A 24,927-nucleotide genomic window follows, 5' to 3' on the forward strand; every position below is an offset into this window, starting at 1 on the left:
TGGGCTCTTTCTATTAGAATACACTCGCAAACACTAACTCTATCTAATTGTATTATCAGAATCGTTTCCTAGATGGATAGAGATATAGACAGACAGACAGACAGACAGATAGAGCATTTATTATACTCTTACCATGTGCCAGGCACTGTGTTATGTTCTGGGAATACAAATACAGGGGGAAAACACAATAGCCCCTACCCACAAGGAGCTTACATTCTAATTGTGGAAGATGACACATAAAAATGAGCCGGAAAGTAGGGGGAGGGTAAAAGGACCCTAATGTCAGTGCAATGTGACAACCAAAATGAGATCTTAGAGAGTGTTAAGAAAAGCTTAATGCCCAGAATGAGAGACGCAATAGTCCCACTATACTTTTGCTTGGTTGGAATATTGCATTCAGTTCAGGACAGTGAGTTTTAAGAAGCTGATGAGTATCTAAAGGGGGGATGACCAGGATGGTGAGAGGCTTCTGGATTCTATCACATAACGCTATGTGAAGGAACTGGAGATAGAGTGGAGAAGACAATTGAGGTGAGAGGGTCAAAACTGATTTCCAGTTTTTGAAGGACTGCCTTGTGAGAAAGGAATTAGATTTATTCTGCTTGACCCCAGAGGGCAGGACCAGCCTCAAATGTAAAGATGATTTCAGTCCAATGTTTAGAACAACATTCCTAATAATCAGAGCTATATGAAAAGTAGAATGAGCTTCTTCAACTATTAGAGGGGTTTCCTTCACTGGAAGATGTCAGTGAAGGCTGTGACTACTCACCATGTATCTTGTGGAAAAGATTCTTGTACAAAAGCACATTACACAAAAGGCCTTCAGAAGTCTCTTCCAAGTCAAGCATTCTTTGATTCTGTGACCCTAGTTTTAAAATCGGGTCAATGCTCGTTACACTGTCCTCTGGCTCCTTTCCAATTTGGTAGAATAGGCTTGAGTTTTTAAGTCCCAACAATTTACTTCACTGGATCCCATTTCAGCCTTGTTCTATTTATAAAACAAACTCATCTTTCCCTTTAGACTTTCCCTTCTTCCAAATTTCCCTATTTCTGTTCAAAGGGATCAATAACATCCTTCCAATGTCTCAGATCTGTGATCTCAGCATTATTCGCAATTCCTCACTCCTTCACTTCACATATCCAACTGACTGCCAAATCTTGCCTTTTTATTTTCACATTTCTCACATTCAATATTTTTCTCTCCATTCATACAGCTACCACCTTCCTGCAGGTCTTCATTATCTCTTGCCTTGATTATTGCAACCACCTTCTAATTGATCTCCCTGTTTCAAGTAATTTTCCTTAAGTTTAGATATGATCACATGATTCCTCTACTTAACCAATTCCACTGGCTTCCTATTGCCTCTGGAATAAATTTAAACTCAATTTTTGCAGTTTTTAAAGCTCTACACAACTTGGCCCCAACCTACCTTTCTAGCACTCTTTCTAGCCACACTGGTTTGCTCTCTGTTCCTCACACATAATGTTTCTTATCCAGTCACCATACCTTTGCACTGACACTCTCACATGCTTTAAGTGCATCCTTATATGCCTCATAGAGTCCCTCTTTTACTTTAACGTGCTGCTGAGACATCATCTTTTCCATGAAGTCTCCCTTGATCTCCCCAACTTCCATTACCATCTCTCCCATTGCACTTTGCATTTTTTTTGTGTTGACATGTGTATGCATATATGCATGCATGTATGTATTAACTTTATATTTATGTGGTATATATTTTTATATGGACTTGTCTTCAGTATTAAGAGGTAAACTAATTTTGAGTTGAGATCATGTACTTATAATGAGGTGGTGCAGTGGATAGAGTGCTGGGACTTAGTCAGGAAGGCCTGAGTTCAAACTGACCTCAGCCACTTTCTAGCTGTATATTTCTGGGCAAGTCACTTAACCCTGGTTGCCTCAGTTTTTCATATGTAAAGTGAGCTGGAGAAGGCAATGGCAAACCATTCCAATTGTTGTTGTTGTGTTTGTCCTTTGTTCTGGAAGAGGACCATGACATCAGGGAAATGATGATATGACTTGTAGTTGACTGATTTGAGTGAGGGAGGGCTGTGCAAGGTCACCAGCCTCACTTTCTCCTCCAGAGCCATCTGGATCCAGTGACCAGATATTCACCAGGACGACCGGAGATGGCCCAGGATGCATTGGGAGACCCTGGCCCTTTTAGGCTAAGGTCTTTATCTTTGCCAAGAAACCCTAAATGGGGTCACAGAGAGTTGGACATGACCAAATTTATATTCCTGGCACATAGCATACTGCCTGGCATATAGTAGGTGCTTAATAAACTTGGTTGATTTAATGTCTCTTTATTTTTCCAAAAGCTGAAGACATTGCACAAAATTCTCAGCCTCTTCCTAAAGGTATGAACCATAGTAGTTAAGTTGTGCTTGTTAGCAATAGACAATTTTTTTCTTCCTGTGACTCAATAGAAGTCATCATTGCACAGACAGAACATTTCTACATTTTCATAAGCAAAAGTGGCATTAGGAAATAGAGATGGGTGCTCTTAATAAATATAATAGAAAGATTCTCCTAAAGCACTTTAGCAGAGAGCCCTTACCATAAGCTCACTGGCTCTCCCATAATGCACTTTTCTGAAGGGGAGGTAAATGAGGGTTGGGCATTTTGAAAGTGTCAGGCAGATTAAGGGAGGTTTCTGGTGAAGTGAGCACTAATGTACTCCTTTTCCTTTGGAGTGGAGGGAAAGAGTAATCCTAGGAAATGATGTGATGACAGTTTCTATTTACCTTCCTGTAAATTGCTGGAATTGAACGCGAAAAGTACTTTAACAGGTGAAACTGGAAGCTTCAGTGGCTCCCTATTAACACTAGGATAAAAAAGAAATTCCAGCACTTAAAGTCTTTCACAATCTGGTTATAACCTATCTTTATAGACTGATTTCACATAACTCCCTTTCATATGCACTCTGTTCTGAATAAACTGTCCTCCTTGCCAGCATTCCATCTCTCATCTCTGTACTTATGTACAGGCCGCCACCCTCTACGCTTGGAATGCTCTCCTGTCCCAGTTCCCTTCTCTAAGAATCTCTAGCTTCCCTCAAAGAAGTCACAGGACTCTACTGAGTAGGTCTACCTTGATAGCTAACAATAATGGCAAACACTTATATAGCATTTTAAGGTTAGCAAAACGTTTACAAAGATCTCATTTTATCCTTACAACAACTATGGTAGACAGATGGTATCATTACCCTCATTTTAAGTGATTTATCCAGGGTCACGTGTATGGCCAGCTATGAATTCAGGATTACTGACTCCAGACCCCATACTCTATTGACTGCCACCTATGTGGCTAGGTGCCTTTCTAATGTCAAATATGCTCTCATTGCAGCAAGACAGTCTTCTATCACTCCATAATAAATTCTCTATCCCACTCACTACAACTGTGTTCTAAACTTTGTTTGCTCTCCTCAAACCTCCCAAAAGATACCTTCATCTCTCTGAGATGAGGGGGTTTTTAACTTGGCGACCTTGAACTTGTTTGTTTAATTTTTTTTTTGCTGATTGTATTTCAATCTAATTGGTTTCCTTTGTGAACGTTGCTCTGAGGAGGGGGCCATGGGCTTTCATATGACCATGGATGGTCTAGATTGCCAAAGACATCCAAGTCACAGAAAGGGTTAAGAGCCTGATCTAAACTGAGAACCCCTTGTAGATGGTAACAGCAACATTGGGTGATCACTGACTTTGATATACTTACCTCTTTTTAGCAATGCAAGGATCTAAGTAAGACAGCTCCAAATGACTCATGATGGAAAATGCCATCCACAGCCAGAGGAAGAACTATGGAGTCTGAATGCAGTTTGAAGCATACTATTTGCTCTCTTTTCCTTTTTTATTCTTCTTTATTGTGGTTCTTTCCATTGGTTCTAATTCTTCTTTATAAGGTGACTAATGTGAAAATGTGTTTAATATGAATGTATATGTAGAGCCTATATCAGATTGCATGCCTTATTGGGGTGGGGGGGAGGGGAGAGAGGGGGAGAAAATTTGGAACTCAAAATCTCATGGAAGTGAATGTTGAAAACTAAAAATAAATAAATAAATTTAACAAAAATAAAAATAAATAAACTGAGAACCTTGACTTATACTTTACTAAAAGAAATACAGACCATTTGATATGCACTTTCTTCACCCTTTATTCTGATCTTATAGCCAACCAACATCATCATTTACTATCTCTTTCTTCACCCCAGTTTCCATCTCCTTCCAGTCTCCAGAAAAAAAATTATTTGTGTAATTTTTGTTAAGGTGGTGAACTGAAGTAACAGGGAATTTGTGGAAGTTTTTATATGGAAGAAAACAGGAGCATTAAAAAAAGGAAAGAACCATTCTTCATGGTGGATGGCACTAAGATAACATTATATAAAGGAGTCAGAATTATGTGCCCCTTTGTTTCTTTTGTCTTGTTTAAGGAGAATAATCAACCTTCTCCTTGCCAAAGTCAATTTGTCTACATACACCTTTGATCCCATTCCCTGCTGTCCTCTCCAGCAGATTCCCACTATTATCCCCAAACTCTAATCTTTAATTTCTCTTTATTCATTGGTTCCCTCCCTACTGCTTTCCAATACACTGTCTCCTCTATACTAGAAAATAAAAATAAAAAGCTTTACCTGATCCTTCCACCCCTGCTAACTATCATCCTATATCTCTTTTCCTTCTCAGCTAAAATTCTTGAAAAAGTCATATACATTTGGTCCCTTCATTTCCTCTCCTCTCACTTCTCAACCTGCTGTAACATGGCTTCTAATCTCATCATTCAACTGAAATTACTCTTTTCAAAGTTACCAATGAGATCCTCATTGACAAATCTAGTGGATTTTTCTCAGTTTTTATTCTTCATGACCTCTTTCTGATATGTTATGCTGTTGACCCACTGTATATTCTCTTTCTCTGGCTTTTTGTGATATTGCTTTCTCTTGGTTCTTCTTCTACCTGTTGTGTTCGTTCTTCATTTTTGAAGAGGACCATGACATCAGGAAAATGATGACATGACTTGCAGTTGACATTGATTTGAGTGAGGGAGGGCTGTGCAAGGTCACTAGCCTCACTTTCTCCTCCAGAGCCATCTGGATCCAGTGACTTGATATTCACCTGGATGACTGGAGATGACCCAGGATACAATGGGAAACCCTGGCCCTTTTAGGCTAAGGCCTTTTCATGTACTCACTTAGAGTGAGTACATTCAGTGAATAGGCCTCTTTTAAGAAGTGAGTCAAGGGATGGCCCCTTAAATTAAAAAAAAGGAAAGAAAAAATGAAGCTGGGAGGGGAAGACCCTCAGAGTTGTTGTTCCAAAGAGAAACAGTTACCATTGACATTCACTCTAAGCCAGGAGGGCCAAAATATAGCCATTAAGTGAACCATGTATGAGGAACAGTAAGAGGCTCCATTGACTGAACCATAGAGAGCATGAAGGTGACTAATGAACAATATAAGCTGCAAAAGTAGGCTGAGATTAGGTTGTGAAGGACTTTCTTTGCCAAACAGTTTATATTTAATTTTAGAGTTGCTAGGGAGCTAATGGAAGGTTAATATATATATATATATATATATATTTTTTTTTTTTTTGATAAGGGGAGTGACATGTGCAGAAATCCTTCTGGAAAAAATCACCCTGGAAATTGTGTGGAGACTAGATCATAATGGGAGAGTCATCATGGAGGTCATCATACTAGTTAAAATAAGAGGTGGTAAAGACCCTATGTAAGGTATTGGCTGTTCAACTGGAGGGACAGATACGAAGGCAATCAAAGAAGTAGAAACAACACTTCAACGTCACTGGTGTGTATGGAAAACTTCCAAGGAATACTGGAACCCCTCTCCCTCATCCCCATGTTGTCTCACTACAAACAAATTTCACCCATCTCTCTTTCTCTCTCTTTTGAAAATAACTAGATTTGTGATTGTAGTGTAATCCTGGCCTAGATTAGGTACAAATGTTTCTATCTGATAGCTACAAACAGTCTCTCCTTGGAGGGAGACTGGTGCCTTATTCAGTCAAGGCTGCTGCCCTGCTTCATCCACAAATCAATTGCTCTGACTTTTTTATTGTGGTGCAGTAAGTCTATATTGAACATCTCTGTAGGCTGTCCAAGAGAAGAAAGGTACAGAGGGACTGCCCCTTGCTTAACCCCTTTACATTGCATTGGGCACATAACCTCATAATGACATACTTTAGGTGAGTAAATCCCCCAAACATCTAAAAATCACCATTAAAACAGCACTTGATAACCATTTATTTGAATATGTCACCGTGTGAGGTTCTGTGTAAAGAGAAACATAATACACAGACCTGCCCCTGCCTCCTAGGAATTTACAGTTTAAGACAGATACAGTGAGGTAAACAATCATTTGTAATACATACTGATCAATTCAGTGTAGTACATTTAAGAAGAGAAAAGGGGGAATAAGCATTTATATAGCAATTACTATGTGTAAGACACTGTGCTAAGTGCTTTTTTTAAAAAAAAATATTATCTCATTCGATCCTCACAATAACCCTGCAAGGTAGGTGCTCTTTATGATCTCCATTCTACAGTTGAGAAAATTGAGACAAACAGAGTTAAGTGACTTGCCCAGGGTCACACAGCTAGGAAGTATCTGAGGCCAAATTTGAACTCAGATCTTCCTGACTCCAGGCCTGCACTGTATCATCTGTGCCACCAGCTGTCTCTTATGAAATATCAGCACTGTGCCAATCATTGGGGCTATGAAGGTAAATCCAGTTCTGGCTCTCAAGGAGTTTATATTCTTCTGGATAGAGATGACATGTACAAAGATAAGCCTAATAAATTAAGGTGTGAAGGATCATAGAATTAGAGCAGGAAGGGTATCATGGTCTAATCTGCCCATTTTACAAATAAGAACACTGAGGCCCAGTGAGTCACTTTCCCAAGGTCACACAGGTGACAAATGGCAGAACTAGAATGTCAAGCCATATCTTCTGACTCAAATTTCATTCCTCTTCTATTATTTTCTTGCAATTACTCCTTCAAACAAAACACTTTTTAAGAGAGTATAATATGGGGCAGCTAGGTGGCACAGTGGATAGAGCACCAGCTCTGGAGTCAGGAGGATAGGAGTTCAAATCGGACCTCAGATACTTATTAGCTGTGTCATCTTGGGCAAGGCACTTAAACGTGATTGCAGAAGGAAGGAAGTGTAATACTAGGTAAATTCCTGGGAAAAGTACTTTATTACTACTAAGTAGGCCCCAAACAGATCTTAAATAGACATACATAGGCAAAAGTGCTCTGGAGATACTTAAGGAGGGCAAGCAGAAGATCCACATCATTCTCTGAGACTGGGGTAACGGAGTGATTTTGAGGTGTGATGTTGGGGAGATGAAGGGACTCTTTTTTTTAAATAGAGAGGAGGCGGAGTCTTGTGTTGAGATGCAGGGTGAATTCAAGGTTTGAAGAGAGAAGAAAAGGTTGGGAAGAGCTACTGCAAGGAGCAGTAGATAGAGAATTGGTCAGGGGAGAATACAAGGATTGCTGTGCAGTTGGGAAACTCAGTTGAGAGTAGGTAATATGGATGGAGGGGTAGGATTATCTGTTGGTGTGGCTTTGTGACCTCCTCTAGTAGATTTCAGCAGCTTTAGAATGGTATGTATAGTCAATAAAGAGCAAGGATAAATACATTTTAAGGGTGGAGGACAGAATTGGATGAAAGAATAACCAAACATAATCCTGTTCTCTGTTTCCCTGGAAGTGAGGTAGTGAGTAGAGCATTGGGATTTGAGACAAGAGGACCTGGATTCAAGTCTGACCTTTGTAGTTGTTGCTTAGTTGTTTCTGTCCTATCTGATTCTTCATGACCTCATTTGGAGTTTTCTTAGCAAAGATATTGAAATGGTTTGCCCTTTCCTTCTCCAGCTCATTTTACAGATGAGAAACCGAGGCAAAGAGGATTAAATGCCTTGCCCAGGGTCACACTGCTAGTAAGTATCTGAGGTTGGATTTGAACTCAGGTCTTGCTGAGTCCAGACCCAGTGCTCTATTCACTGAACCACCTAGCTACTCTAAACCTTAGGCACTAATTAATTGTGTCATCCTAAACAAGATGATTAAACTTCCTAAGCCTCAGCTTCTTTATCTATAAAATTCAAGGATCCTACTGAATGATCACTAAGGTCCTTTCCAGCTTTAAATCTAGAATACTCTGAAAAGCATGGGCTGGGACAGACCCTCTTCTGCCATGCACTAATTATGTTTCCTATAGCCTTCACTGAAAAGGATTGATACTTGAATGGAAGGAGATATATCATGAGGTTTAGGGATACAGGAGGTCCTAAGCCTGTAGAGAAGAATAGATGCTGTCACCATCACAAGATCCCAAACCATGACAAGGTAGCATATAGAAAGTCTGTGGGTTGTAACTTAGGGGAAAGAATACTGGATCTGGAATCTTAAGACCGAGGTATAAGTCCTGGCTCTGTTAATTCCCGCATGAACCTGGGGAGAGGGGTGCAGGGAGGATTTTTAAGCTTTCTGAGCCTTAGTTCAGCATCTACAATCATACTCTCAAGTGGGTTAGTATTATCATCACAATTTATAAATGGGGATAATGATAGCTGTACTACCTATCATGGAGCTGCTGTGAGAGAAGTGATTTGATAACCTTAGGGAGCTTACATAAATGTGAACCAGCCATGTAGGCCTAAACCTTGTATTTAAACAAAACTCAAGACCCTGCTTCTTGCTTTTCTGAAATACAGCTCTCCTGAACTTGTACTCATTCTGAGTCATTTCCTATTTTGACCAACACAGAATAAAAGCTCCCTAGGAGGGCCTGGCATTCTGTCCCCCTAACAGGAATATACTGAGACACTGTCTCATATGTGCTATGTCTAGATCTGAAGAAATATCACAGAGATTAGGAAATGGTAGTAAATCAGAAGTATGGGGGAAGCAACAAATCATAGGATCCTAGGATTTAGAACTAGAGAGAACTCTTGAGATTTTTTAGTCTGAGGATCATAGATCTAGAATAGGAAATTGGTTAACAAGAATTTATCAAGTCCACTAGGCACCGTGCTAAGCCTTAGCAATATGAAGAAAGACAAAACAACTGGCCCTGTCCCACTGTGGGAGATAAGATGTAAACAAAGATATACAAAACAAGATACACGTGCTCACACATATGTATATATGTATATGACTAGAGAATTAGACTAAGAGAATTAGATGATCTGGTCATCCCCAGCTCTACCATATCACTAACTAGCTATTTAACCTTTCAAGTGAAATCGCTTCACTTCTCTATCGATTCTGTTTCCTATTTTGATGTAGAATGAGGAATAGTCAGACTGGTACGTTGGATCATGTAAGGGCTTTAGAATCAGAGGATTTTAGTCCAAATCATTTCTGGTGTGTGTGTTTATACACACACACACACACACATACATATATACATATATATGTATAGTTATAGTTATATATGTTATATGTGACATGTGTATGTGTATGTCTATATACATACGCATACATACATACATGTGTATCGCAGAGGACTGCCCAACATGGCATGCCCTCATCAGATAAGGGGCTGTACTCTATGAGCAAAACAGAGTTGAAATATCAAAAAAATGCAAGATGTGTAAACTTAGAGAACCCATTCCTAATGTTCACATGGACTATTTGTGCCTGACCTGCGGTAGAACATTCTGAGCTCATATTGGTCTGATCAGTCACAGTTGGATGCATTGTAACTTGACTCTAACATAGTGATGTCATTTTGGTCCTCTTTGGGAACGAAGGATGGCAACCAGTGGGGTGTGTGTGTGTGTGTGTGTGTGTGTGTGTGTGTGTGTGTGTATAGAGAAAACAGGCTGGGAAAAGTTAGAAAATCATAGATTTAGGACTAGAAGGAATCTTAAATGTCATCGAGTTCACCCCCCTCATTTTACAGAAAGAGGAAACTGAGGCCCAGAGAAACTAATTGACTTACCTGAGGTTACACAGAGAGTAAAGAATGGAGCTGGTGTTCAAACCCAGGTCCTCTGACTGCACAGGCAGCATTCCTTCCATTGAACCATTCTGTCTATATTCAAAGCTCTTGTAATAACAAATAGTTATTGTCTGTTGTATAGAATGGGGCAACTAGATTTTGAAGTGGATAGAGTGCCTGCCCTGGAGTCGGAAGACTCATCTTCATGGGTTCAAATCTGGCCTCATATTCTTACTAGCTGTGTGACCCTGGGCAAATCACTTAGCCCTGTGTGCCTCAGTTTCCTCATGTGTAAGATGAGCTGGAGAAGGAAATGACAAACCACTCCAGTCTCTTTGCCTAGAAAAATGCAAATAGAGTCACAAAGGGTTGGACTACACAACAACAACAAATTGTGTGGAACACTGAATGAAGTGCTGGGAGAGATAGAAAGTAAAGTTCAAGGGGGAAGCCCATTACTGACAAAGGTGGGGATGCAGAGAGGTTAATTAGGGAAGAAGTTCATTTGAGTTGGACTCTAAAGCATCTTTTGAATGGGGAGAGAATTCCTGTCATAGGGAAATGTATGAACAGAGGCTTGTTGGTTTGGGAGAGAGTGCAGAATATTTTAGAGGCAATTGTGTATTATATTCCCCCACCATGCCTAGCATAGTGTTATATACCTAGTCAACATTCAATATAGATTAGTTGGATTAAATTGGGAATTTGAAGCCTATTGTCTCTAGCTTTCAAACACTCTTTAAAGTTGTACCTACCAAAATGATAGCATACATTTTTGTGAAAATCTTATATAGCAATATGCATTTTCAAGAATCAATAGTAACAAGGAAATCTATTTCTGAATTAATTTTCCCCTCTCTCTACAAGTTCCCCCCTAAATCTCAGTTCTACCTCGATCAGTTTTCTCAGCTGTGAAATAAGGGGGTTAGGTAGATGACCTCTAAAGTACTTTCTGCCTGATATTTATCATTCCACCCATAGCTTAGTTTGCAGAAGCACTAAATTATAAACTATTAGAGCAGAAAGGGACTTTAGACCTCTTGTCCAACCCTCTTAGTGAACATTATCTTAGAGATGAAGTACCAAAGAGATGGAAAAGTCACTTTCCAGATGTATTGAACATTCATTCCTTACCTCTCATTCTTTATCTTGCATCTAAGGAGCTGACCATGGAGAAAAAAATAGAAGGGTATCATAAACTGAAGGGAAATTATTTAGCTCAGTACACAAATCTGACAGGAGGTTCATTCCCACCCTAAGGGAAATGACAGAAAAATACAGGCACTCCTTAAAGTGCAGATGGATTTAGAATGAAGAGTCAGGCTTTTGACCTCTGTAGCCTCCATCCTACTGGCCCTTTTTTGAGTGACCAGGAAGGAAGTGACACAGTGTGAGGACAGACATCAAGCAGGAGAGGAGGTGGGAGTCTTTTTCTTTAACGTGGATAAAAATTTTATGTAACCTCAGTCTCTGTTTTTAGCACATCCGCCATCCATCATTTGCAGAGGGAGCAGTGAAAATGTGGCAGCTTTGTGTGGGGATGAAGGAAATATGAGTGGCTTTCTTGGTAGCAAGGCATGGTGGAGCGAGACGGCAAGAAGCTATATATAATACCTGTAGGCCAAGCCTGCTGGTGTCAGCTTAAAAGCAAATTTGAGAATGGGAAATTGTTAAATTGTTAACATACGCTGAAGCCTTCTGAGGTGTGAGTGAATGAAAGGAGAGCTGTGAAAATGTACAGTTCCAGTCCTTCTGTTCTTCCTAAGAATTTCCCAGCCTACAGACTCAAAGATCCCAGCAATGGAAAGCGACCTGTCATGTTAGGACACGGAGTCTATCTCCCCATCAGGACAATGTTGGAACTCAGAATATTGAAAAGGGTTGTGTCCAGGCAATTTTACATGATAAATGATGAGGCTTCCTTAGGACCGGGACATAAGAGCCAGGACTGTCAGTGAAGCCTTCTAGACATTCGACTGCATTTTTACAGTGTAGGTGTATCTGAGATCCAAAATTGGCTTATAGTTTCCTATTTATTGTTACCCCACAGTTCTTTTGGTTTTACTGAGGAAACTTTTTTTTTAAACAGACTGTACTGAAGGCTCACACTGAGAGAGATCTGTCTGTATTAGAGGCTTCATTTGACATTAAGTGACCTGTTTGAATTTCACTAGACCTGAAGTCAGAAGACCTGGATTTAAGTCCAAGTTTAATTCAATTCCAAAAGCATTTATTAAGCAGCATATGTGTATAGCTGGGCACTTAGGTGATGCAATGGATAGAGTGCCAGACCTGCAGTCAGGAAGACTCATCTTTGTGAGTTAAAATCTGGGCCTCAAACATTTTCTAACTGTGTGACCCTGGGCAAGTCACTTAGTCCTGTTTGCTTCAGTCTCCCCATCTGTAAAATGAGCTGGAGAAGGAAATGGCAAACCACTTCATTCTCTTTGCTTGGAAAACCCCAAATTGGGTCAAAAAGAGTTGGACATGACTGAAACGACTGAACAACAAAAAATGTGTACAAGGCTCTGGGGACACAAAAACAAAACAAAAAGAACTTATAAATATAGCATATATGCAGATAATAAATAAAAGGCAATTTAAGAAGTAAATGAGCATTGATTCATTTAAGGGGGGGGTGGGTGGGAGGGAAAGAGCTCCCAAAGAAGGTAGCACCAGAATTTGGTCTTAAAGAGAGCTAAGGATTCTAAGAGGTGGAGATGAGGAGCAAGTTTATTCTGGGCATGGATGACAGCCTATGGAAAAAATATTGAGGTGAGGAATACTACGGTGAGTTTGGAGAACAGCAAATAGGCTGATTTGGCTTGAATAGGGATTGTACAAAAGGGGAAAAAGTAACATAAATCTGAAAAGGTAGACTGAAGTGAGATAGTGAAGGACTTTGGATAGCGAGGTGAATGTATCTTAGAGGCAATATATGGCCACTAAAGATTCTTGAGCAAGGGAGTGACATAGACTACATTGAGATTGCTTTTCTTTCCTTTCTTTTCCTTCCTTCCTTCCTTCCTTGCTTCCTTCCTCCCTTTCTTCCTTCCTTTCCTTCTTTCTTTCCAATTTTTAAGGGAGTTCAGGGTATGCTTCATGTCCTTGTACAAGGTACTCGATGAGGTTGTTGGTAGGATGTGATGAAGTATGCAAAGCACTTTGTAAAAATAAGGTGCTATATAAAGGCCAGCAGAGAGGGGATATGAACAAGTAGGGGAATCAGGAAAGACTTCCTCTAAAATGTGATGCCTGATCTGCATGGGCCTTGAAGAAAGCTAGAATTTTACGAGTAGGTATAAGGAATGGGTGCGTTTTAGGTGTGCAACACAGCCTGCACAAGGAAAGAGGCAGAAGGTGGACTGCCTAACTCAGGGAAGAGCAAATAGGACAATATGACTTCTAACATTCCTTTCAATTCTAAATCGATCACCCTCTTTTATTTCGTTTTGCACAATCACAGAATTTGAGAGTTGAGGAGGACCCCAGCAGCCATCTAATCTAAATCATACCCAAAAGAAATTCTCACTAAGACATATTTGATGAATGGTCATATAGTCTCAGCTTAAAGACCGCCAAAGAGAGGTGCCTAACCTCTAGGGAATTCACATCACTTTTGAATAGCTTATTAGAAATTTTATCCTGACATCGAGCCTAAATTTATCTCTTAACAACTTTCACCCAGTGCCTCTAATTCTGCCCATGAGGGCGAAACAGAACACATCTAAGCCCTCTTCCACATGCCAGCTCAACTAATAATAATAATAATTAGTAATTAATAAAATACTTTTGAAATACCTCTTAACAGATTTTCCTACCTTGATCTCTCTTCTTCCACCCATCCTTCACACAACTATGAAAGTAATTTTCCTAATGTGTAAATCTTACTAGCTCACTCCTTGATCCCCAAATCTTCAATGGCTCCTGTTGAATAAAGGACAAACACTTTAATTTGGCTTTCTGTCTGGATCCAGCCTACCTTTGAAGCCTTATCTTACATTTCCCCTCTTCATGATAGGTAAAGCAGATGACTTGACATATTAGATTCCTGTTCCTATGCTCATGTTGTCTCTATTAATTATCTGTTGTTGTTAAGTCAATTCAGTTGTGTGCAACTCTTTGTGACCCCATTTGGGGTTTTCTTGGGAAAGATATTGGAGTGTTTTTCCATTTCTTTCTCCACTTTATTTTACAGATGAAGAAACTGAGGTAAACAGGGTTAAGTATCTTACCCAACAAGATCATACAGTTAGTAAATGTTTGAGGCTGGATTTGAACTCAGGTCTCCCTAACTCTAGGTATGATCCTCAATCCACTGCTCCACCTAGCTGCCCTGCATTAATTACTTCATCAGTCAGTAAGTGTTTATTAAGTGCCTATTATGTGCCCATACTGTGGTGGATTCTAGACATACAGAGACAAGAAAGAAACGATTTGTGCTGAAAATGAACTTTGACTCTCGCTTTCCCTATTTCTGTCTATTTTTATCTTGACCTTCTTCACTTCTTTCTTTCTTTTTTGTTTTATTTTATTTTATGACAGTCTGAAGGATGTGATGCTCTTTATTGAGACACAGTGGCTGCAACATACACTAAGGCACTTTTCCTCTATAAAAATGGGCAAGGCTTTAATTAATTTTTCTGTGACAGCCACTGGGACCTGAATTCAGAACTTTTAAGCATTGTCCTTCTTTCAAGTGTCAGTTGCCAACTCCTCCAAGTCACTTATCCTCTTTAAGACTCAGGTTCTCATCTATAAAATGAGGGGGACGGACTAGATGACATTCTCCTTGACTCTGTCATTCACTAAGGAGGGACTATTTATCTAAAATTGAAGAAGATATCATTGAATTAAGTTTTCACTTGCACTGTCTCCAGTTTATATCAGCAAAAAAAAAATGTCCACCATGAATAGAACAGATTTACCTGGAGATTTCTGAACGTTACTCATTTACTTCATAGATTTTTGCTTGTCCAATCTTGAATTGAATTATTTTTTGGAGTAGGGAAGGCAAGGCAATTGGGATTAAGTGACTTGTCCAAGGTCACACAGCTAGTAAGTATGTCAAGTGTCTGAGGTCAGATTTGAACTCAGGTCCTGCTGACTCCAGTGCCGGTGCTCTACTCACTGTGCCACCTAGCTGCCCCTTTTTGCTTATTATTTTAGAAAGTTTGCCTGTTATTACTCAAGGCCTTTGTGTCATGGTAAAAGCTGCATTCAGTTACATGTGGTTTTTCAGAGACACAGATGTCCAGGGCCTGTTTTTTTTTCATTCATTGTGCTATGTAACAGAAGTAAAGATTGTGTTAAGGTGCAGAATAGTGGCACTTAGGTTATTGCACGGGATAATCTCTACAAAACAAGTGGAACAAATTGGTGTGGTGGCTAAAGTGATGAACTTAAAGTTAGGAAGAACTGGGTTCAAATCCCACCTCAGACATCTACTAACTATGTGATCTAACTGCATATCGGAAATCTTGAATTACCTGATGCTAGTATGAAGATACGGCTATGGGATTTTTCTGTAACTGAATTGTCGTGATGTGCTATTTGTTCATGCATTTCTCATGTCCGCTGTACCCATACTTATTTGCTGATTTGCTGATATATGAAAAAGTCATTGATATTTTCATTATTTGAATTCAGGTCTGTTGCTTAATATTATATTGCTGATGCACAATACATTAATTCTGTGGAACATGGTTTGCTGTGATAATGTAATTTATTGACAGCATTAATATTCAAGTATGGTGGGTATGGTATGATATCTCAAACATAAGGGTAGTTGAGCTGAATTTTTACACATTTACAAGGGAAAAGCATAGAGATCTAATATCGGGGGTAGACCCAGACTTTAAGATTGAAGACATTTTAAGGTAGGGGTGTTGTGAAGTTTAAATGAGACAATACAAATCTTAATGTGCTATATAAATGCCAGTTATTATTATTACTAATAATTATTACTATTGATAGTTATTGTAATTGTTGTCCTGCAGTTACCAGGATTCCAGGCTGCTGATGCTTTCATTCCCTAAGCCTTCTACTGCACTCCTGCTGAGCTTAAGAAATACTTATGGAGCGATACAGAAGTGTGCTGGCAAACATTTAATAACTGAGCTTTAGAGGGAAAAAGTATATAAGCACACTTTTAAATTTAACCTGATTTATTAATCATTTGGCAAGCCTAAATAATCAACAAAACAATAAATGAAACCTTTATTTGTAGTGAATTCTGATTTCTGATGTGTGAATGTTGAAAATGTTTATGTTGAAAATTTAACAGTCCACTCAGAGTGGCTCCAGGATATGCTTGTTTTAAGGATATTGTGTAAAAGTATGAATGATTTGGAAGAGTGCACAATTAAGGCCAGTATTTTTAAGATAGGTCAGATGTGCTTTGATATATTACACCTCAATAAATCCCACACATTTTGATTTCTTTTTTTTAAAAATGGTGCCATATTGAAAGACCGCGTAGAACGCTAAGGATTAAAATGAACATTTACTACTTCAGGAGAACTATAGATCAAAAATAAACATCACAAGTTACCAAAATAACTTTCAGGCATAGGGAATTAAAATCTTAAATCCCCAAATCCATTAATATAAACATGAAGACAAGGAGATGGAGGTGGTTTAATCTTTGTGTGTCTCCCAGTATGTAACTCAAGGCTCTGCTCTTCAAGGGGACTTAAAAAATGTTTGTTGAATTCCTTACTATTGAATGAGTTATGTACTTCTTTAAGGTCTTGATGAGTGAATGTCAAGTCTACAGAAAAGGGAAATGCTAAGACATCAATTGAAAGTGAAAGCCCCATTGAAGCCCCAGAACCCTTACATGTAACACAAGCCAGAAAGAAGGTAAATATTTTTTTTTATGGGGAACTACGGAACAGTGGATAGGATGTTGGACCTGAGGTCTGAGATCTGAGATAGATGTTTGAGAGCATTCATTTACATAAACTTGTTTAGCAGTGGATCTCTCTACTCTAGCCTCCAAAGTGGGAAATCCTTTTCTTTTTCTGATTCAATTGATAACTCCTGTATAGTCCCCAGTCAGATATACCTCACTGCACTATACTAGCTGGCTACTCAAGATAAAGCTTAACCACTTCCCCCTTTCTATGCTCATCATGTTGGATCTTCAAACATGAACTTTCTCACCAAAGGTTTCAGTTCCTATGCAAAGCGTAGAATTTGTCATTCAAAGGAGTGTTATATTCCTGGGTGTTAATAAAATGCTATGTACCGAAGTTTCAAGCTGATTGGAAGGACTTTCAGCTCATGTAATCCATTTATCTCCAGATGCAAGCACTTTGACTATCTCAACAAAATGTATGATATGGAATGAAAATGACATTGCATGTTCATTTGCTCTAATCACCTTCTTCTGTAGTTGGCTCCACAGCCCTGAAGCTGGGTGGGGAGAAGTAACTGATTTACTTTAAGAAGACTCAGGTTCCTTTGAGGGGGAAAAATAAGTCATTAGGAACTGAAAAATTAGAGAAACAGGAGTTGGAAGACACCAAACCTATCATGTAATGCAATGTAAAAGGTAATACAATGCCTTATGTCTGTCTCCTCTCTACAGCACTCTGACCAATGGTCATCTACCCTCTGTTGGAACTCCTCTAATGTCAGGCAGCTCAGTGTGATGCAGCTGAAAAAGTGCTAGATTTAGTCAGAAGATTTGGGCTCAAATCTCAGCTCTGCAGCTTAATACCTTTGGGCAAATTACTCAAGTTCCATGGATCTCAATGTCTTCATCTATAAAATGAAGTGGTTGGACAGGATGACTTTTAAGTTCTGTTCCTTATTGAAATGAACTCACTACCTGATGAGTTAGCTCATTATCTTTTTAGACAGCTGTCATTTTTAGGAAGTTATTCCTTGAATTGAATTAAAACCAGATGTCCTATACTTTCTGTTCATTGGTCGTGGTTCTGTTCTCTGAAACAACACAGAGTAGATCTATTCTTCCTTCTAAGTAAGAGCCTTTAGAATGTTTGAAGATGGCAAGTGTATCCTCTCTAAATCTTCTCCCAAGTTTCTTCAATTGTTCTTTATATGATATAGTTTTGAGTCATCTGAAGATCTTGGTTACATTCCATTGCACTCACTCCAGGTCGTCACTATTCTTCCAGGGGCGTCCAGATGCAAGCACAACACTCTCTGGGACCTGACCAGTAGTATCAGATTAGTTCCTCCTTTGTTCTGGATTTTAGGCTTCTATTCATAACTGTAGAATCATAATATTGAGCTTCTTCAGGTGCCAAAACCCACTATTGGTCTTTTTTATTCCAGAGCCCCAACCTTCATTTAGGAGAAGAATTGAAAACATACACTTTGCCTCCATGTTCTTCAGTTTCCTGCCAAGGAATTGATAGTCCCTAGAAATCCTTTCTAGATTTTTTTTCTGATATTATCATTTCAGCCTCATATGGGATCACCAAAAGTGTAGGAATGTCAGCAGCTTTGGTCATCACTGAGAGATCATTAACACGTTTCTTGACTGTGCATGTCAGATTTATGTTTTGAGGCCTCTCTAGCCCCCAGCTGGGTGTCATTGAACAACCAAGATATATCTGGGGCAGCTAGTTGGTTCAATGGATAGAGCACTGGGCCCTGGAGTCATTTAGAATTCAGTTCAAATCCTGCCTTAGAAACTTACCTAGCTATGTGAGGCCAATCATTAATTACTGTGAGTTTCAGTTTCTGTACCTATAAAATGGGGCTAATAATCATACCTACTTTCTAGAGTTGTGAGGATTGAATGAGATCACATGTAAAGTGTTTTTTTGCTATATTATTATATAAACTATGACTTTATTTACAATTTAATTTCTATAATAAATTTTTAAATTAATATTATTCATCTCTTCTACTTGAGGCCAGTAAATTTTCTTTAAGCCTGTTTGTGTTGGAGACAAGCTGGCTTTATCAGAATTTCTTTGGAAAGAAGGAACTCACCTAACTTGGAGAATAAACTTTTCTCTCTCTCTTCAGTGCTGTTGCCTCTGACTGTTAAAGGAAGAAATCCTTAAAGGTACTTTAAAGGAGACTTATAAATCACAAAATCTCATCAGAAGGAGAATCTAAGCTCCCAGGATCATGGATCTGGGGATCCTGCCAGGAACTTAAATGAAGGCAGTACCTGGTGATGAGAAGTTTTTGTTTCATTTTGAATTCTTGTACCTAGCATGTGTTGAGACCTGAAGGCAATGCTGTGGTATTCACCTAAGAAACCATTGATGACTGATCTCATTTAAATCACCAGGGACTCAGTTATAAGTTCTCGATAGTATGCCTAGCACCCAGCAAAACAAAACATGGTAGTAAACAAACAATGCACTAGAAAATTGTCTTGAGTCAGATTCTGAGAGAATTAGTGAAAGGGAATAAGACTTTTCAGCGAGGCCAGTCTTCATGTATTTGTACATCATGTTCTATATTTTGAGGGCCCTGCTGACACAAAATATGTCTCCTGGCTGGGTCCTGGTGACTGAAATTCTATTGTGCCCTCGGGTTCTTGTCCCTGAGTTCCTTCCTGTCCACATTTAAAATGCAAAACCATTTGGGAGGAGTAACATATTACATTAACTGACACTAAGGCATTAATAGCTTTTGCAATAGTGAAAATATTTGGAGTGAGGAGGGAAAGGACACAACAAGATTAAGGGAAGAGCTGAAACAAAAACTTTTGGCCTACTTACCAATATTGCTTAGTGGAAACCTAGGCTGTTGGCTAGAACCATTTATTGAAGCCCATGGAGGCAGAGCACCATACTATATGGTGCGGGAGCATAGAAGAGTTGTTACAGATATAGCTTCTACCCTCAAAAAACTTGTTAGATTGTGAGAGAGACCCAAAACCCAACACACATGTGGAATAGCTGAGGATATGTTGAAAGCATAGCAACCAATGAAATTCAGTATTCACAATAAGAGAAAGCCTAGAGGGAAAAGACAACTTCAGAGGTGGGGTGAGAGTGAACAATTACAATGGATAGCCTAGAGAAGACAAATTTATTAAATTCCCATTTTGCTTTCCCTTTTTCTACCAAGGAGAATAAACTTTGGGCCAAGACAGACTGAATACAAGTAGTCAGTATACATTTAAAACTCATCATAAACGAGTATATGGTAAGAGATGACCTAACTGTCCTCTAGGAGTTCACATCATCATATCTGGTTAAAACTACATCCCAGAACACTGGAACAAACAAACAAACAAACAAATGGGTGGGTATTATTGTTGATCCACTGTGAGTGATCTTTGAAAGATCACAGAGAAAGATAGAGGTTCTATAGGTCTGGTGATGGGCAAATGTCTTGATTTCCAAAAAAATAGAATGGAGTAGAATTGGTCAATTGGACTGATAAGATTAGCTTTGGTTCTTGACAATATTCTAAAATATGTTATTAGAGGACTTGTTTGTGAGCATTCAAAAAGGGATTCAGTAATATCCTCAAGAACAGATCTTTTAGATTACTTTCATTTACTTAGTGGATAGAGTTACTAGATCTGCAGGTCAAGGATTTAAGTAAGTTATCTGATGAAATCTCTTATGACATTGTATTTGAGACAGAAAGATGGTGGAAGACTAGTACAATGGTAAATTTAAGTGGAACTGGAGCAGATTGAATGACTGGCCTTAGAACATACGCATGTACTGTCTTGCACACAGTAGGTACTTAAGGCACAATTGGTTGAATTGAATTTTCTTACTACCAACTAACCAACAAGCATTTATTAAGTAACTACCATTTCTCAGGCAACATGCTAGGCATTAAGGACACAGATATAAAAAATGAAATAATCCCTACTCCCTAAGAGCTTGTATTCAATTGGAGGAGATAATATGTACAGATATAAGCATATACATAATAATTATATATGTATATGTTTGTGTATATGTGTGTATGTGTGCATGTGTGTGTGTGTTCAAAATAAAAATAACAGTTAAAAGTTGGTTAGGGAGACAGGGCACTACAAGAAAGGAATACTTGTTTTGATGAGAGGGATTTCATGAAAGAGAGGCAAGAGTAGAGTTCATTCCAGGCATGGGGAATGGACAGTTAAGAGGCACAGAGATATGAGAAGGAGTACCAGGGAGAAGGCCAGTTTGATGAGACCATAGAATACAGGAAAAGGAATCTTGCATAATGAAGCTGACAAAATGGGTTAGAGCCAGTTGACGAATGGCTTTAAAAGTCAAAGTTTATATGTTAATCCTATAGGCAATAAGGAGTCAGTGGAGTATATTGAAGTGGCTAGGTGGCACAGTGGATAGCATGCTGGGCCTTCCTGAGTTCAAATCTGGCTCCAGACACTTACTAGCTGTGTGACCCTAGGCAAGTCACTTAACACTGCCTCAGTTTCCTCATCTGTAAAATGATCTGGAGAAGGAAATAGCAAACCGCTCTAGTACCTTTGCCAAGAACATGTGAAGTGGGGTAACAAAGAGTCAGATACAACTGAAAACAACTGGACAACCAACAATGGAGTGAGTAGGAGAGTAACATGGTCCGATCCATGCTTTAGGAAGACCATTTGGGCACCAATGAAAATGATGGACTGAAGTGGAGGGAGACTTGAGACAAGGAAAACAAACAAGATGCTGATGGTAAAAATCCAGACTGCCTCATACCTGACAAGAAAGTATATTCACTCTTTTATGATTTTTTTCCTTACTTCTTCTCATTCTACAGTGGCTTTCTCCCAAATTGTGCATTCATGTATCCCATAAAATAATCATTGGTCGAATTGGATGTACAGATAAAACAGGCAAGATTTGAGGATAGACGAAACTTGTTTGAGGAAGCCCCCAGATCCTCTGCTAGTCCAAAACCACACTGAGATTGCCTTTAGGAGAGTGAGGTCCAGGAAAGAGGTACATTAGGAGTTTATTAAGGGAAGCAACCAAATGAATCTTTTGGATGCTTCAAAATTGATTGAATGAAAGACTGGCCTTGGATGAAGGGTATGAAAGCAATTTATTTGGGGAGTCAGGTTGAAAGTTTCCTGTGAAAGTACCCAACTGGGGAATCTGAAAATACAAATCCCAATGAAAAGAATTACAGATCACCACCCCAGCTATCACAACCCTCCCCATAGTTCTTATCTAGCTCATGGTTTGTCCCTTTGGGAAGAAATTCCCATTCTGAATGTACTAATTTCCTTCGTGTTTGCTCTCAATGCAGTAGATGGAGAGAATAGTGCTGCCAGGGTCAGTATGCTCTGGCTGCAGCCTCAGAAGAAGCCAGAAACAGTAATGTAAAGTGAAACTTCCCTCAGACAAAAGAGAGATGGGACTCTCTCCTTTTTCTGCCTTTTAAGGCATTTCTACGGGGCTGTATAAAAACGCAGTGCCTTGTGCATACCCATGCATCTCCTGGAGGCCTCTGGAAGGATTTCAGCGCGGAGATGAGGGGGGCTTCTCGGGTAGTACATGGCAAAATCAAGTAATTTGGGGTTTGTTTTTGGATCTTCCCTAGACTAATGACTTTGGACAAGTCACTAAACATTTTTTGTTTGGAATTATTGTTGTTATTTTTTGGTCTGGTAACTAAGGAAAAATGAATTCCTTGACTTGTGTTTCTCTGCTGTCACTGAGGCAAATAAAACTGTAGTGTCTGCCACTCCTCAGAGACAGTATGGAATGACTGACCCTGCTAAACACCAGGATCACTGCGATTTGGAAAAGTTAATAGCCTCACCTAAAATCTCCATCATTCCCTGCCAGGGAAGGTGCCTATATTTCTGTTAATAAATCTGATTATTAAAAAATAAAACTCTGATTTTAACAGTCCAAAGGCTTTCTTAGCTTCCCTTGGGAGACTATTTTACATCAAAACACTCCTTCATATTCAACCTAAATTTTGACCTAAGTGTGATAGCACCTCATTCTTCACCTGCATCTCATGTTATTTTCTTTTCATCTCTGGTGTTGTTAGCTTTCCTGTCTCAACTCAGACATGATTAAATCAAGTTATCACAAGATCATAGGCTTTAGAAGTGAAAGGGATGTCAGAGATATACTAGTTCAGCCCACTCTTTTTATATGTGAAGGAACTGAGGCCCAGAGATGGGAAGGGACTTGTCTAAAGTCGCACTGCTGGACAAGCAGGCAGTCAAAACCAGGTTGGGCAAATTGAAATCTGATGCTCTTTCCAGTACACTGCACAGTCCTTAAAATCAAGATCTTTCAATATCTTTGCAAGCTGAAAGCAATCAGGTTATCTGGAGAGCCCTTTGAAGGTATTGTCTGCAGCAGGGGTTCTTTACCTGGGGTCTGTGGACCTCCATACCCCTACAGGGCATTATAATAGATTTCAGGAAGGTCCATGAGCTTGGATGGAGGAAAAATTGTAGTTTTATTTTCACTAACTCTTGGTATCCTTTGAATTACTATGCATTTTATCTTATGGATTTAAAAACATTATTGTGAGGAGGAATCCGTTGTCTTTGTCAGACTTCCAAAGCAGTCCAGGACTCACAAAAGCTTAAGAACGCCTGTCCTATAGCAAGGGAAGCTTCTGATTGACTTTGGAGGGGACCGAGGTTTCTTTTTTCCCACTTGACTCATGGGACTGACAGTGAGGTCCCAGCAGTAGTGAACTAAGAAAAATTCCTCTGTGTGGCTAGGGTTTTCATGTCACCCCTTTGTATAAACAACAGCATAAAGATGTTAAAGATTTTTGTACCATCTTTTGTACCAAGTCCATTCTCTCTGGCTCATTTTCCAGATTTCCTCTCTAAGGTTCCTTTCACCCACAATATCAGGTGCCCTCTGATGTTGCCAGGCTATACTTGATGGGCTCCATATTTCTGGCTTCTCTTACCTGTCTATAGGGTTGTCTACAGGACCAGCCAGTAAGGTTCACAACTTAGTTTGCTTAAAATTTAGAAAGGATTCATGAGTAACCTCTTTGCCTTCTAGGAGAAATCTTACCATAGGATCATGGAAAGGGGTGTGCTAGAGCCAGCCCAAACCTGCTTAGAAATTAGTGTGAGCTGATTGTTAAATTTTCAGTGTGAGCACCAGCACCTTGGAAATTAACAAACATTATAGACCAAGATTCGATTTATTGTTTTGCTGCTGGTTTAGACTTAAGAAAATGATGTAGAAAATGTTAATGATGCAAATTAAACTTGAAAGTATGTTGTGGGTACATTATGCCCCTGAAAATTGGTTGTTAAATATTTACCAGAATATTGCTAAAAGCTCAAAGAGAATTTAGAGATTACATAATTCAATTCTTTCATTTTATATATGAAAAGACATTGATGAGCTGGAGAATGTTCAGGGAAGGACAACCAAGATCATGCAGGGCCTTGAGTCCATACTGTTTGAGGTTCAATTGAAGGAATTAGGGGCTACTGTGAAAATCAATTGGGGTAACATATGTAAAGTGCTTTGTAAACTCAGGCTGAAAGAGGTTAAGTGACTTACACAGGACCACATATCTAGTAAATATCTGAGGAAGAATTGGAACTCAGGTCTTCCTGATCCCAAATCCAGCACTCTACCCACTATTACACAGCCCTCTGGAGAAGAAAAAGCTGATGATGGGGCTTGTAGAGCCTAATTGTCTTCAAAGTGTTTGAAAGGCTGCCATGTTAAGGAGAAATTAAACATGATCTGTTTGGCCCCAGAGGGCAAGATTAGGAGCAAGGGGTGGGAGTTGGGAAGAGGCAAATTTAGGCCTGACTAGGAGGTGGAGGTAGGGTGGGGTGGAGTGGGAATTTTTGTTTAGTCATTTTTCAGTTGGGTCTGACTCTTCATGACTCCATTTGAAATTTTCTTGGCAGAGATACTGCGGTGGTTTGAGGAAGCTGAGGCAAACAGGGTTAAGTGACTTGCCCAAGGTCCTACAGCTAGTAAGTGTCTGAGGCCAGATTTGAACTCAGGAATATGAAATTTTCCTG

Source organism: Trichosurus vulpecula, chromosome 7 (assembly GCF_011100635.1).
Source record: "Trichosurus vulpecula isolate mTriVul1 chromosome 7, mTriVul1.pri, whole genome shotgun sequence".
In the NCBI taxonomy this organism is placed as follows: domain Eukaryota; kingdom Metazoa; phylum Chordata; class Mammalia; order Diprotodontia; family Phalangeridae; genus Trichosurus; species Trichosurus vulpecula.